We start from the raw sequence: 17,132 nt of genomic DNA, 5'->3' as shown, positions 1-17,132 counted from the left end.
ATTTAGTTTGGACCCCCTTCGAAATAAATTCCTGCGTACGCTTCTGGCCCATACCTTGAGATCAACTGAATGAATCACCTCCATCGTCGAACTCGATTCCAAACTTGTGATCCTTTACATTCTGGTCAAAATTACTGGCGACCTGTAAAATAGTTCTTCAAATTTTGTGTCTTTTGGTCAGACAGATAGAAAGAATAAATTTATAGTGAAGTTTTGAATAAACCGTTAGAAACAACCTTCCGTAAGAGTGAATGTATAATTTACAGTGACGTAGTTAAAGTGACTGGTAAAAACTGTGATATTGTATAAATCTGATAGAGGAAGAAAAACAAAAAATGCCCCCATTAAAGTGGAAAAAAACATACAGATAATAGTATTTAGGTATAGCATAAATTTGAATGCTCTCAGCCAATGGCGCCGACTTTCCAAAATTTGTGCGCGTGCATATCAATGGCGGGTCGTGATATATATTTTCACGGAGGGTCTCGATATTTTTTGATTGATTTGGAGAGTGGAGGAAACACAGTTCACCCAGTTCCTGCACCACTTTCTACAATTCTTCAAAATGTATTTTAAAATGTACTTCTTGTCTTATAATTGAGTTTACAAATAGTAATTGATCCACTAGTAGCAAGGCTACAAAACTATTGACTAAGCTATCGATGTTCCTGTTTGTTTATCACAACTATAGGAATGGCCAATTTCGGAACTTTTACTTTTCGGAATCCGAAAAGTAAAATCGGAAAAAATCCGGTATTTAGAAAAATCTGAAATTTTCTAAATTTCGGAATTTTTCCGAAATCCTGAATGTGAAATTTTCGATTCTGTAAAGTAAATTTTCCGGAATCCGGATACCGGAAAATTTTGGGCATCCCTAATCACAACTATCTTTTATGTCAGTTTATCTGCCTACTCCTTCCCATATCACAAGTCAGTATGGTTTACTTATAACGTGCAGCAAACTATAATGTCACATAGCATTCGCTTAAACATGACTGTTTTAGAGAATTGGAGCTTTTCTGATTTAATATGTTTCTCGTAAATTTATGCATGTACAAAAAGAATACGAAGGGAAATTACATTTTAAGATTATCCAAGTAAGTTGCTTGGAAAAGCAAAAGCATTATCTTCAATTATTTCGTGGTAATACAGTATGTAGCACAATTGAATATGCTGGATGGACTAACAAAAACGAACTGCAGTCACAAGAATATAAGGAAAAAATAATGTACAAAATTGCTTCATATGGTACGGCCGCCAAAAAGCTTTACCCGCGATAATACAATACTTCAAACACATTTTATTTTGACTTAGAAAAGATCCTTCTACTACTTTTCAGCATGAACAGAAAGAATTAAATTGTATGTGTAAGTTCCGAAAACATACAATCCATCTTAAACTTCAGGAGTTTTCCCAAGTGGGAAGAAATACGTAACCTCGCTACATAAATCATCTGAAAAAACTTTTACAATTTTTCTTCTGAGAAACACGCAAGTCGAATTTTGACAAAGTGTCGTGTCACCATCCTTTTACACTGAAGGAAAAGATGGGGAGAGAGAGAGAAAGAAAACGCAGATTTCTGTGGATTAGGATGACAAATGAACAATATATATATATACGAGATGCTAATGGTCCTGCTAAGTTCTTCTGAGGAAAACCACTCGACCACAATTATGTATATTATTTCAAATTTAATATTTCATATTTCTAGCTATTTTAATTAATTTTGCAATTTTATTTAAGTACATTCCAGTGCCGTAATTATATTTACAGGGACAGTCCTTGTTACCAGAACCAAGAATTTTCTAAAGAACTTCATTCATTCTTTTATATTTTAGTGTACATGTCAATCATTTTCAACTGGCCGACATATGACGTAGAGGCGCGGTTTAGCGATCGGTGGAAAGTTGTGAAAACTATAGAGGGAGCAGAGGATGGAAAGGGACGAGATGTAGAAAAGATTTTTCTTTAAAAAACTGCACAACCAGTTGATACAAAACATGATTACTTTGCCTTTAGCTTCTATTTTGTTTATGACTACTTAGCCTTTAGCTTCTATTTTGTTTATGATTACTTAGCCTTTAGCTTCTATTTTGTTTATTATTACTTAGCCTTTAGCTTCTATTTTATTTATGATTTCTTAGCGTTTAGCTTCTATTTTGTTTATGATTACTTAGCCTTTAGTTTCTATTTTGTTTATGATTACTTAGCCTTAAGCTTCTATTTTGTTTATGACTACTTATCCTTTAGCTTCTATTTTGTTTATGATTACTTAGCCTTTAGCTTCTATTTTGTTTATGACTACTTTGTCTTTTGCTTCTATTTTGTTTATGACTACTTAGCCTTTAGCTTCTATTTTGTTTATGATTACTTAGCCTTTAGCTTCTATTTTGTTTATGATTACTTAGCCTCTAGCTTATATTTTGTTTATGATTACTTAGCCTTTAGCTTCTATTTTGTTTATGATTACTTAGCCTTTAGCTTCTATTTTGTTTATGATTACTTAGCCTTTAGCTTCTATTTTGTTTATGATTACTTAGCCTTTAGCTTCTATTTTGTTTATGATTACTTAGCCTTTAGCTTCTATTTTGTTTATGATTACTAAGCCTTTAGCTTCTATTTTGTTTATCACTACTTTGCCTTTAGCTTCTATTTTGTTTATCACTACTTTGCCTTTGGCTTCTATTTTGTTTATAATTACTTAGTCTTTAGCTTCTATTTTGTATATGACTACTTAGTCTTTAGCTTGTATTTTGTTTATGACTACTTTGCCTTTTGCTTCTATTTTGTTTATGATTACTTAGCCTTTAGCCTCTATTTTGTTTATGATTACTAAGCCTTTAGCTTCTATTTTGTTTATGATTACTTAGCCTTTAGCTTCTATTTTGTTTATGATTACTTAGCCTTTAGCTTCTATTTTGTTTATGGCTACTTAGGCTTTAGCTTCTATTTTCTTTATGACTACTTAGCCTTTAGCTAGCTTCTATTTTGTTTATGACTACTTTGCCTTTTGCTTCTATTTTGTTTATGATTACTTAGCCTTTAGTTTCTATTTTGTTTATGACTACTTTGCCTTTAGCTTCTATTTTGTTTATGACTACTTAGCCTTTAGCTTGTATTTTGTTTATGACTACTTAGCCTTTAGCTTCTATTTTGTTTATGATTACTTCGCCTTTAGCTTCTACTTTGTTTATGATTACTTTGCCTTTAGCCTCTATTTTGTTTATCACTACTTAGCCTTTAGCTTCTATTTTGTTTATGACTACTTTGCCTTTAGCCTCTATTTTGTTTATCACTACTTTGCCTTTAGGTTCTATTTTGTTTACAAAGTTGGCCAGATCATAATCAACTATAGTTGTTATCTGCGTCTTTCCGTAGCACTAGTTCATACGTTAATTACGATACGAAATCTTTCAGTTAAACGTCCCACGATTATGCTCGTTAGGCTAAGGGAAGTGAATGAGGATGTAGGAGGAAATGAGAGTATCCTCGAGAAAACCTACGGACACGATGTTGTCCATCACAAACTTAATTGTTTGGGGATCGAACCAGAGAATCCACGCACTAGAGGTAAGCGCTTTACCACTAAGCCACCGTGCTGCTCTACATCGAAATGAAATACATATTAATTACGTACATATGAATGACTGTAATTAATTTGCAGACTTCTAAGAAGAATGTCCTTTTATTCACACACATACACACAGTAATATATTAATGGGTGATTCTATCCCTAAAAATATGAAATGAGTGGAATGCTCGCCAACCCTAGTAGTTTGTAGTCTGATAAATTATGATAGTTGTGTTATAATAAATACAGTCTCTACTTATAATAAAAAAATACTTCAAAACAAATAAATAAATATTTAAAAAAAAAACGAACTTTTCACACAACAGAGAAACTCACCATACCAGCTTCCTACACGGGAAATTAGTTAATTTATAGATAGTACGAGCTGGCAACTCTGAATTTAAACACTAAGGGATGTTGCAAGCAATCTTAATGGCAAGCAACAGACAAACCACTTTACCGAGATTAAATCCGAAGTGAGTAAGTAAGTGAAGAAGAGGAAGACAGTGTCTGCAAGTCAAAATGAACAGAATTTAGAGTGAGTTAGAGCAATATTGCCCAAAGAACAGAAAGTGCAAAAATTGGATTTTTCTTTTCTTTTCTTTTGTTTTCTTTCACTCTTTTTATGTTACTTTTTTTTTCTTTCCTAACTTTGTTCGATAGGCGGTGCAGCATTGGAAGCTACGATTGAGAGGGGTTGTGTTCTCCAGAGCTTTTATTGTTTTTCTGTTTTTCCAGCTTCTCTCTCCGACGTATCACAAGAAAAACATTCGTTCTTTTTTTTATTATTATTCCTATTCAATACGAGCTGTGAAAACAATCTTTCAGGAACAAATAATAAAAGCATTTATCACTTTTAAATAGCGCTTTGTCACTACGATCTTATGGTTACTTTCTGTTTTTATGCATTTTATATTGAACAAAATGGCGAATCACAATCTTCTTTGAACAGCTGTTACACAACATGAGGGTTTAATTAACAGATATCTACATAACACGCGAGTTCAGTTCAATAAACAGGACTTTTTTCGAAATCATATTGCACAATAAAATTAACTTATTAATGCTATTTTGATAACATAGTAATAAGTTACGAGCTAAAGATCAATTAAAACTCATAACAGAATTCAGAAAAACTATTTTTTTTAAAAAAGATCACAATTAATAAAAAAATGGGTTTAACAGGACACCCCAGATGTAACAGTCTTTTTTTTTTTTCCTCTTTACGTTAATTTTACATTCTCTTTACATTACATTTTTATTACATTAATTTTCTGCTCGTTTGTTAATGTAAAATCTTCCACCTTAAATTTCGTGTACTTTCATACTAAGAAGTCTGAAATTTCTTAAATAATTAGTACTTTTCTGACCAGAATAAATACTTACTTATTAAAATAACTCGTAACAGTTTCAATAACTCAAAGTCATCTTCCTCAGATGTTCACTTATTTTAACTTATTTAAGCATATACTCTGGTAAGAAAAGTATTAATAATTTAAGTAATAGTTTCATAGTCAAGATGGAGGTACGGCAAACCAATGACAATACAACATCTTTACTTAATACTTGTTCTAGCTTATTATTTTAATGCAAAAATTAATAAAATTAATTATTTATAAATAATTACGAAACGCCTGTTGACCATACAACACAGTCCTTCACAGAAGATCGACTGGTTGCAGATAATTAGGCGCTCTGCTGACTTCGTATCAAAAATTTCGAGATTTTTTTTAAATTTCGTAAGGGAAAAATATAATTAAAAATTTTGAATAATGACTAAAAACTCGTAATAATAACCATAAACTAACTTTTAAAAGGAACACTTTTATAAACCGTAAGCCTACCAAGATTTTTTTTTTTTGCTTAAGTAAAATAAAGAAATGGGATTAAAGAATAAAAGTTTTGGCAATAAGCAAAAACGGCCCCGTTCGTCACCCCCCCCCCTCCCGTAGCTATGGCTCTGTCTTTGAAACAATACGGTAATAATGAAGAAAATCTTTTGAAACTGTATGAAAATCATGGTTTAATAAATTAAAAAAAAAAAAAAAATGCAGAAAGTGTGATAAGCAAGTAACTGCAAAGAAACGTGGAGAAAGTTACATTTTTCAATGTAACGATAAGTCACGTGATGAAAGGTGTTACTGGCGCAAAGCAGCAGCGAAGGGAACATTTTTTGAGCATGCTCATTTATCTCTGACTAATCTAACCTAACCTAACGCTTTTTGTCGAAAACCGGGCAAACAACCAATTTCGGAATAAATGCCATTTAAAAAAAAATTAAAAACTGACATCAAAAACACACTAAAAAGCAAAAAATAAATATGTCTTTTTTTTCAAAAATATGACCCGATAAGAATACGAAAAAAAAAATAGAATAACTATATTAACTTGTACTTTTTCGGAGACACCCTTCTTCCTTCATGTACTGACATGACTGAAGTATTAAAACTTCAACATCATACTACAGTAATACTAAACAACACGACCATGAAGTCAGGATGGCCGAGCGGTCTAAGGCGCTGCGTTCAGGTCGCAGTCCGGTCTCCCGGGCGTGGGTTCGAATCCCACTCCTGACACTTTTTACAACTATTAAGTTACATTCAATCAGTTCTTGAGGGGACAAGCATCTTAACATTCTGAAGTTTTCTAAATGCGAATTATTTTGCCACTATTATTATTATTATTATTATTATTATTATTATTATTATTATTATTATTATTATTATTATTATTATTATTATTATTATTATTATTATTATTATTATTATTATTATTATTATTATTATTATTATTATTATTATTATTTAATGTTTGTATTCCCGAAATTAATATTTCCATTTATATAGGTTTGAAGACTGAAACAACAATATAATAGTGTGAGTATTGCTTGGCTTAACTTTTGTTCTCCTGTGTACCTGGCTCAAGGGCCATTGTCTAGGGGTGCATAAGACCACCCGCTATGGTATATTGCATCATCCCAAGAGAAATGTATTATACTCTTATCACGTTATTATACTCTTATAAGAGTAAAACAATACATAACATCAAGTGCTACTCCGAACAGGAGAAACCGTAGAACTAGCGGTCTACAAGACTTCCGACTTCCCGCCAACATTTTACATGCTCACTGCTGTTAAAGTTTACCTACTTTGGACCCAACTTTAATTCAGAGTATATTTTGAGAATTCTGTTGGGAGCATGCCTAGGAATTATGCCCTGTAGGGACAAGGGCGCCGATTTCTCTGTAACTTTGGATGGGCCCATTCATAAAAAAAAAATACGTATAACAATACATATAACAATAAAAAGTAATATAAAAATACATATTCATAAAAATACATGGGTCCCACATGAGCTTTGGGAAGCCCGGACTCCCCAGGATCGGCGCTCTTGTGTAGGGAATCCCTTACTAACTCATTGCATCTTGCTGGAATATGCATTTTTGGATGGCATGTGTGTGACTTCCTTTCGCAGATAATAACTGCCACTCCATTGTTTCTAGTTTTTAAAATAACGCGAGTTGTAATGTAGTTTTTTTAAAATGTTTTTCAACGGCCCTAGCTCTGAAACTATGCATTTTTACCCACAGGTCCATATGAACTTTTTTCTTATTAGTCTCTAGTGTTTCTCTTTTCTGATTTAAAGAAAATTCAGAACTAAGGAATTTCGCTTGACTGTTCAAATTAACTACTAGTAGACTGTTTCTTTACATGCTGAAGATGTGATTTTCCTTTCAAATGCTCAAATACTGTTAAGAGCTAGATAAATAAGATGTGTGTGTTGCATAAAGCACATTGTTACTGTCCATGTTTTTATTTTAGTTATATATATAATAACTAACATAATTAAGAAACGTGATGAATGTAGGTTTCCCTTAGAGAATTAGAACTTCCAAAATCGAGGAGGCTGGATAAAACACAGGTGAGGCGAGCCGAGCGAAGCCTGTTCCTGCCCGAGCTTTCCCACCAAATATAGCAATTTTTATTCCTTAGACCAGCGTTTCTCAATCTTTCTGGTGTCGCAGATCCCCAATACCGATTGTTAGTTTTCCGCTATTGTCCATGAAATCAAAACTTATCTTTTAAAATATATTTTACATATCATAAAAATGAAATCAGAGTACAATTTTACAACACTAATTGTGTCATTTATGACAAAGCAATGCTGCTATAAATAGAAATATTCTTTTAAAAAAATACGATTATAACAATTAGACCTATGAATTCTGCATTCACCTAATGTAGTGAGTGATAAATCTTTCAGCCTAGGTTGGTAATTTTGTTATTTCCTCTTACCTTTTTGTATTCTGTTCTCACCAATTGGTTGAAACTAGGTAATGTACACTACAAATATCCCAGGTGTGAGCAACATAAAAAGATGAAGTTTAATGAAAATAAAATCTCTCTTTTATACTCTAGTGATTTCCTGGAGGTACGCGGACCAAAGATTGGGAAACAATGCCTTAGACAATGGGCTAATTTCCCACTAAATTTGGTTTAGATCTGGACAGTAGTTATAGGGAAATAAAGTACCACACACAATCATACAAATACACATGGAGTAAAAGCTCTCGTATGCTTACGCCAGAAGTTAATAACCTGAAACGCGTATAAGGTATAAGCGTTTTCGAAAATTCCGCTTGTAAAGAGGAGAAAAGTGAACAATTTCTATCATATTTTAATTTCCCATTTCTAGCTACCACTGTAAGTATACGAGAGCTTATAGTATCACTCCAGGTATATGCATGTATGTGTGTGCATTATTTTATTTCTCGATAACTACTCGAAAAATCTGAATCAAATTTGGTGGGCAAGTATAGCGCCTCGTGTAAGGAATAAAGATCGCTATTTATTTATTTATCAACACAACAGGCAAATGTCCAATTAGAGCCAAATCTGAAACAAATTTGGTGGACAGTAGCGCCTCGTATAAGGAATAAAGATCGCTATTTATTTATTTATCAACACAACAGGAAAATATCCAATTAGAGCGTTGAAATATCACAATATATTTTTGCAACGGATTTTCAGTGTATTACGGAACATTGTGCATATATAACTTTTATTATTTTTTTTAAACATAATTGGTTGTAGATAGAACATATTCTCCAGACTGGTGACTTCAGCATTATGTTAGTCCTAGACTTTTTTGCAATAGAAGAGACCTGTATTATTAGTTCTAGTTTTAACTGAAGAAACATGGAAGCTTAATGTTGATATAAAGTTTCAGCAATCAAATTCATTTTCAACTATTCTTGGAGGAGTACCAGATCGGCTACATTACGGACTTATTCTAATGAGTAAATATTAAAATTGTCTACCAGTGTACTATGGTTTTCAAGTAAGGGATAAATTCCAGTTACTTTGTGTATCCAATACCTAAGAAATTTTGATTAAACTTTTTCAATTTGTTTGAGCTCCTCCGTGGCTAAGCGGTTAGCATACGCCCCTTTGGCGTGGGAGAACCGGGTTCGATTCCCGGCGGAAGCTCATATGGTTCGGATTCCACGTTAATCAGTAGGTCCACGTCTCATATAGCCTCGCTGCTGAAAGGGACACTAAACTCAAAATCAATTCAACTCATTTTTCAATTTGTTGGCGATACTTTTGTAGTGAGGGGTTCCAAATTACAACAGCATATTCCAATTTGGAGCGTATGTATGAGTAATACATTATCAAGAGTATTGCAATATTACTGAAGTCCTTACCACTTCTAGTTATGAATCCTAATAATATAAAAGCATCACGAGTAACATTTTTGATGTGTTTAATGAATGTTAATTTCGGGTCAAATTCAACACCTAGATCTTTAACTGTATTAGGTCTGCTTATGAAAGTGGGCGAGCTCGCCCAGGATGGGCTTAGCCACGACCGTCGGAATAGAGACGGTTGTGGCTTAGCTCGGCAACTTAGGCTGTGTTCCACAGCTCTGCACACCGGGAGCTTTTGATTTCGGTTCACTCCGTCCTGCCTGTTCATAAAATGACAAAAAATAAGGAAACGATTGAGCTGTTTCGACTCAATTTGTGAAAATGGTTAGTACTTGGGTCTGTCTGTGTTTTTATCATTACTTTTTGATTGAAATGTAATGAGGGGGGGGGGAAGAAGTTGTTTAAACTTTTTACAAAGAATAGCGACTGTGTCACTTGAAATGAATTTTTAAATGTAGCACTTGGACTAAGTTATTATATAATTTAATTTCAATACACATCCAAGGGAATAAAGGGTTCAAATATATGTTGCAACTAATCTGCATAAAATCAACCAAGAAGTTAAAAAAAAAAAAAAAAAATCTAATGATTCACCAACATTGATCCACCAGGACGGTGAGCATGGAATCCAAAAGATAAACGTGTAAAACCAAACAACCGATTGCAAATAGCAACAGTCAACAGAGCACCCACCCTACAACATGTGAGTAATATGTGAAAGCGTGAAGCATAATGTTTGCATATATGCGCAATACAAACTAAACACACACGCGCGTGTAATCTCATTTGTTTAGGTCCATTAAACAAACTGAACGTTAAGGTCAAGTTGAAGTAAACATAGATTAAACCAAGTTAAAATGCTTGGAACAGATCGCAGGGCGTATATCGCAATCAAAAGAGAAGAACGTTTAGGAAAATGAATGATTGGCGCCATTGTTTGTTCATCTACTAGCAAATATCGATTGGAATTATCTCGTGAAATTCCCATATTTCTTATAATTAGAAGTACCGGTACATAAAGTTTAAATTTTTGCACTTCTTTTTCCACATTGATGAATAACGTTATTTTATTTTATTTTTGTTGGCCATATTGAAAGAGAGTTTTAACTATCTGCATTGAATTGTACCGCAGCGTAGTACTGATGAATCATCTATACACAACTCCTCCAGAATGAAAGAAAATTTACGCTGAAAATATTAACAAATGGAAGATGATTATTATCAAACTTTTGGATCGCTGTAAAAGCTCAGTGTGTTGACTAGCACGTACGTAGCTTGTAATCGTGAAACGTAGAACAACACATATAAACAAAATAATGAATTATTCTGATTGAATTCTAAGAAAATAATGAAGCCAGGAAACCATTTTGACACGTTAGAGTCACAGTGGTGGAAGTCACTTTCTCAAAAAGAAGCAGACAGAAACCAGATCAAGGGTCTTAGCCATCGCAAAAATTGCGCAGCTTAACGCGATGCAAAACGTGCAAAAATAAATTACAGTAAAACCTGCTTTCAACGGACCCTTTATTAAACGGAAAACTGTCTTAAACGGAACTATTTCACGGTCCCGTGAATTTTCCAGTAAAAAACGTGTGAAAGTTCCTTCATTAAGCGGAAACTGTGTTATGCGGACAACGGAAAGCAAAATAAACCTTTAACGGAAAATTTTAAGTTCCAGACTACAGCGTTTAGACATCCTGTGAGAGGAGATACACATACATTTACACACATATACTCTCTCTCTCTCTCTCTCTTTATGGCCTATGGAACCCGGAGGTTCCATGCCGCCCTCACAAAAATCTCTCCACTTCTATTTTCTATTTTTATTTTCTATTTTTAACCAGCTATCTGTGATATACATTATACTGTATGTGATAAATTCTTCGTTCTTCTGTTAAATCTTTCTGGGTAGTTCTTTTGTTAAATCTTTCGCCAACCACTACCCATATTCACCCCTTAGTATTTTCGGGTACGAATACGAAGCTACATTGTGTAATGCGTGCCTAGGGTTACATCAATATTGACAGCGATGTGGAAACTGAAGCAGGAACAACGAATATAGATGTCTTAATCAAGAATCACATAGAAAGTCGGAAATGAGAAGATGAGGTGGAGGAAGAAAAAGAATAAAATATAAAGTTGGAAGAAGAGTGTAGGATAAAGATGTATATTATGTGTTCATTTTAATTTCTTTTAGCATATTTTGTATTCATTTTAAGTTTTTTATGTATTAATTCGTAGAAGAATGAAGTACTGTAATTGAACAAGGTACGAACCGCAATGTATTTTCTCACTATGTCCGTTATAAACAGTATATTTTTTTTAAAGAAAACGCCTACCTCCATTAAGCGGAAACCTGACTTTAACGGAAATTTTTGAAAGTCCCGCTCGATTCCGTTAAAGACAGGTTTCACTGTATAACTGGAATTGTACGTAACAGTTATCGCAAACTAAAGCGCAGATATTGCGTTAGTTTAACTCAAACTATTACGGAATGGGGCCGCTAGATAAGTGAATTTGTTAACAGAAAACGTAAGTTGGAGCTTCATTCAACTGCCAACAGTCAACAACAGCAAAAGAAGATAGGCGAGTGTAGGTTGTTTCCAGACTACTCCAGCAGATTTTCTTTTTTTTCTTTTTTTTAATGGTTTTAACGATATTTATATGCAAACCTACGATCTAAAAAATAATACAGTGAAACCCTTGAGTAACGGCCATTGGTGAGAGTTATTCATTGGTCTGTAAATAAGATAAATGAAAGAGTGGTTTTGGTCTCGAAATTATTTCAGGCTCTTTAGTGTTAATTTTTGGAAAACAAAGAAAATGTAACTTACACCACTGCAACTTTAACCCGTCCATTTAGTAACAGATGATTATTGATTCCAGATTTGAATTAAAATGCATGACCGCTTATTACATAAAGTTGTCAGAAGGTTAGGAGAAGGAAGGAGAGCACCGTATGGTCTGGGGGGCCATTTTCGTCATCACTACTCAGATAAGCAGACAATTTTTATCGATGAGCAAGAAGAAGAATTTATTGAGACAAAAGGTTTCTCTACTTGCCAAGAGAACTTCCACTGACTCACAAGACGTACACAGTGCGGCAATTTGAAATCGAGACTGTCTTGTTGTCTCAACATGTGGCACAGCTATGGTGATAACAAAAGACGAATGTTTCATGAGTAACTAACACCAAGTGCATTGATCTTGAGCATTTACACCAAGTGGACGAACACTGTGTGCGTGGGTTTTTCTCAGGTTCCCTCGTTTCCTCCCACTTTCTTCATTCAACAATTTCATTAATTATCATATTCACCTTCTCCTTTGACCTTCATAGTATAACTACGGGACGCAAAATCGAAAGAATTCATTTTTGTTACGTGATTCATAGCATACAAACTATAAATTGATAAAGTGATTATACGAATACAATGAAGAGCATTTATCAACGTTTAAAGATAATGAAATCATTACACAACATCTCAAATATTGAATTTGGTGTTAATGCTGTTACCGGTATATCACACCCTTCGTGAACTTCTCGTGACGTGGAAATATTCTGATCACTTTTTGATGAAATTAAGAACAAAATAAGGGCGTAAACTTTGTACAAAAATTTAGAAACTGAGCCGCGAAACGCTTTTTTAAGAATCGAAATGAGACTTCTACAAAATTTACAAGACGCGACGAGAAAACTTTATTTTTCGTCTCGTCTCGTGGACAAAACTAGTAGGCTGTAAGGTCAGGTAATTTATTAAACTTAGTGTTTCATTGTTTGTTGGTTGGAAATTTAACATCCCGAAGCTATATGAGATGTGGGCGTAAATTTGGAATTTGGGAGTTAGATTTCTGGGCTTTCGGCATCTATGGTCATTTAGCTCGTCACGTATGAGGAGTGACGTCCTTCGGAGATCACACTATCTGAGGAAAGGTAGGAAAGGAAGGATTGGGGAAGGAAGGAAGCGGCTTGAGACCTATAAATTAGGTACCACCCATGGACACCCATCAGGGGGCAAGGTGGAGCGCTCGCCCTCCCCCTAAAAGTAAATTGTACTTGGGAATATCGAAAACCCAATAGAATTTTTACATTAGTTACAGCAAAATTTGAAACTATTCTTGAAACGTCGCTCTACTTCCCTCCCTTGGAAACCACAACATGGGCGCCCTTGGTACCACCCCAGCATTTGCCAGGTGTGAATGATTAAAACCCACCAGGAAAACCTCATTTAGGATGGCTGCCCGCCCTGAAAAAGTTTTTTACACTTTTTCGACCGGGTGCCCACGCCGGGAGATGTGGCCCTAGAGTTTAAGATGGAATTTGAAATATCGTAATGCGTTCAAATTCCAATGGTCTCCCATTGAGAATCAAATCCGCATCCACGTGTACAAAAGGTGCGCTCTCTAGCCACTAGATCAACGAGGAGGACTCAAATCTTAAGTTCTGCTTAGAATTCTCACTAAAGAAATACAGTAAACCCTCGTTAACACGAATTCCAAGGGACTGAAAAATTCGTGTTAACCGGGGACCCAAATTTTATTAATCGAATACATTTTCTCCATACATACGCACTACAGTATACAGACTATACATACCACTACTGTATATTATGTATGTCATAGAAAACACTAGAGATGGTATCGAGACGAGACTGAGAGTTTCGGTCTCGTCTCAATTTCGAAAAGCAGGCATGGTCTCAAATTCGAGTTAAGATCGAGATCGAGACTAGTTTCGGTCTCGGTACCGTCCTCTGAAAAGTTAAAAAAACTACAGTAAGCTTATTATCCTATCTTCGAAAATAAAAAAAAAAAGTTTCCACGCTGAAAATCCAGGTCAAGTTTAAAATTGATAACTCCGCTAGCAGGTTGGGTACCGGTAGTAACGGAAAGGTATTTGTGACTGCTGTCGCCAGCAGCTCGTCTGCCAAGCACCTGCATGTTCAGCGATTGACGGAGGACAGAATCAACACCTCATAAGAGAGGAAAGATACCTGTTTCTGGTTTTTCTCTTATTTACAAGGCAATTTTCGTATGTATAAATACTGTATGACAAAAGCTGATCTGGAGTGAAATCTGAAATAAGAAAAATGATCTAAAAAAAAAAAAAGGATTGAAAGTTCGTGTTAAATGAAAACCTTTACTCACTCAAGGGACTAAAAATTAGTTCCTAATTCGTGCTAACCGAAATTCGTGTTAACCGATAAAACTTCCTATAAGATAACGTACAGCGATGCCGGGACCGAAATTTTGTTCGTCCTAAGCGAGTATTCGGCTTAAGCGAGTTCGTGTTAACGAGGTTATACTGTATTTCTGTTGATTCGCTACTTTTGTACAAATATTAAATTAGTAGTACAACGAAGATTAATATCAAGATTAGGCTTTGAACTATTTGATTACTACATGAAACTAATTGACCAAATGCTTTGAAACATTATACGAGCGCCATTAGTTGCACTGTTGCTCAAGTGTCACGTTATACGTGAGGGATATTAAAAATGACGTCAGGATAAACACCTTAAAAGACAAGTAACCACTTTGAAAACACTAAACCGCTACGTATCTGCTCAAATGTTGATATTAATCCTTTGTTTCTCCGTTATATTAATATTTGAGAAAAACATAATTTAAAGAGACTCCACTTTTCTCCAGTTTTTCTTTTTCTTTTCTTTTTTTTTTTTTTTAGAGGAAAGAGTGAAGTATTATCAAGTAGTAAAAAAGAAATACTAATATCAACTCATCGATTTTTTTAAGAACGAGGAATGTGTCTTTTTTTTTTTTTTTTTTTTTTTTACGAATGAACTGCAAAAAGAGATACCATAACATTATTAAATAATATAGTCCTCCCCGATGGATCTAGTAGCTAGCACCAGTGCCCATAGTGCATGTGGTCCTAGATTCAATTCCCAATGAAAGAGCATAAAAAATAATTTCACAATCACTCTAATTAACCGTTCGTCCCGTTTAGCCCAATTACGTGGGACGTTAAGCTAAAATTTAATTTCACTTAATATTCCACAATATGTTGATTTCGTGATTCGTTTGTCAGTTGATAGCACTTGTAGTTGACATGTAACCATAAAATGCATTATGAATGACCTCACTAGCGGATTCAGAAGTGTCATTTGGTGAAGCACATGGTCGATATCCCCAATATCCTCACATTCTATTTTGTCGTACAATGATAAAATATAATTTTTTAATTCAAATAGTTTGAGTCGTCTCTCTTTCCTTTACACGGCTTCTTGCAGGTCATTACCCATACTCCTTTGAAGTTTATAACGATCGTCTGAAGAAACTTGGACCAGAAATATCCACAGTTCAAATGACCAGTGGCGTCGCCTTGTGCAGTTCGCAAGAGCACGTGAACCACCAAATATCGTGTGCTGTTTGTTGCTCCTTAAGATATTTAATAACATTTAGAATATTATTATTGTCGTTTCGTTTCGCTTCCTTTACCCCTTGCATATATGCATTCCATCATCACATTGCGTTAACAACAGAGCAACGAGCGTGATAAGACTGCTCTGTGTGTAGTAGAAAAGGGAAACGCGGGCAGCTGAGGGGAGGAACTGAGGTCTCTTGAGGTTCAAATCAAGATGTGAACGAGTTGCGTTGAAAGCTGCTCTTCACTTATTTCCACTAATGTGGCGCTTTAAACAGAATCAAAGAATGAACTGCATAGTATTATTTAACTCATTCTTTTAATCAGTTATCTACATTTCCTTCTATCGCAATGTCTTGTAATGAAAATACACTAATGAAACAAATAAAATTACGGCTTTCCGAGGTCGTACCAAGGGGAATGGGAAATTTAGAACCCTTCCCCAAAGATTTTTAAGTTAACGCAGAACAAAATTAAATTTTAATTTATGTTCAAGACTTTAAAAAAAAAAATTACGTATAATCTCTGATTTTTCTTTAGGCTATGGTTTTCCTGCCTAAATAACGGAGTTGAGTTGAGTTTAACGTTCCGTTCAGCAGCGAGGCTATATAAGACGTGGACCTACTGATTAACGTGGAATCCGAACCACATGAGCTCCCGCCGGGAATCGAACCCGGGTCTCCCACGCCAAATGCGCGTACGCTAACTGCTTAGCCACGGAGGAGCTCAACCTCCCTAAATAAACAGAATGTTTGTAAGAAAAGCGTATAGCTTATCAAAACATACTGTACTTGGTAACATTGGTAAAATCGTATCTACTGTATTGTGGGAACCTGAAGGAAATTTTGGAACAGATTTTTTTCAACATTCATCTTTAACCCCCGATTCCATTTGCAAATTTTCAGTTGGACCCCGCCCGGGATCCTGCGAGTGCCCCGGGGACACAAATTTTTCATTCAAAAGATGCTGTGCTCCCCACACTAATTTGATATGTATTCGCTGAGTTTCCTTACTCAACCGCTTCCGAAAAATCTGACCCGGAATATGACTTTGTAAAGTATAGTATGGAGCTCAATTTGTAACTTTACACGCTTATATCTCCGCAATGGTTGCGATCGAGGATGTATCCCTTTTCGTGTTATGTTCTTTTGAGACATGGTATCCAACGGGCATAGTCTCGACTCGAAGTCAGAGTTACACTTGGATAGGTTCTCTCGTTAGTTTGAAGCGGTAAAAGCTTTTTTTTTTTTTTTTTTTTTTTTTTTTTTTTTTTTTTTACTGATGTAGCTTCCTTCAAAAGCCGACACTGGACATGACCACTTCAACATGTGGAAGTCATTTCTTTATTCAATACCAGCAGAATACCCGTTTTTCGCATGGGTAGAATATGTTTCATTTTGGACATAAAAGGGTGAATTTGGATTTAAACAGCATCGGAAGTGTCACTGCTCGTCTCAACAACCCCAATAACT

The 17,132-nt window shown here is 34.9% G+C and overlaps 1 protein-coding gene and 1 non-coding gene across 2 annotated transcripts in view; one reads left to right on the top strand and one right to left on the bottom strand.

Annotated features, from left to right (window-relative positions):
* Oatp26F (Organic anion transporting polypeptide 26F) overlaps nucleotides 1-17,132 on the bottom strand; it is a 438,810-nt gene that overhangs the window by 335,909 nt on the left and 85,769 nt on the right. The window lies entirely within an intron of this gene.
* TRNAL-CAG (transfer RNA leucine (anticodon CAG)) lies at nucleotides 6,064-6,147 on the top strand. Its single transcript has one exon. It is a non-coding gene; the product is annotated as a tRNA-Leu (tRNA).

This window comes from Thermobia domestica, chromosome 4, assembly GCF_964235325.1.
Source record: "Thermobia domestica chromosome 4, izTheDome1.hap1.1, whole genome shotgun sequence".
NCBI classification, from domain to species: domain Eukaryota; kingdom Metazoa; phylum Arthropoda; class Insecta; order Zygentoma; family Lepismatidae; genus Thermobia; species Thermobia domestica.
This window is presented reverse-complemented; position numbering and strand designations above follow the sequence as displayed.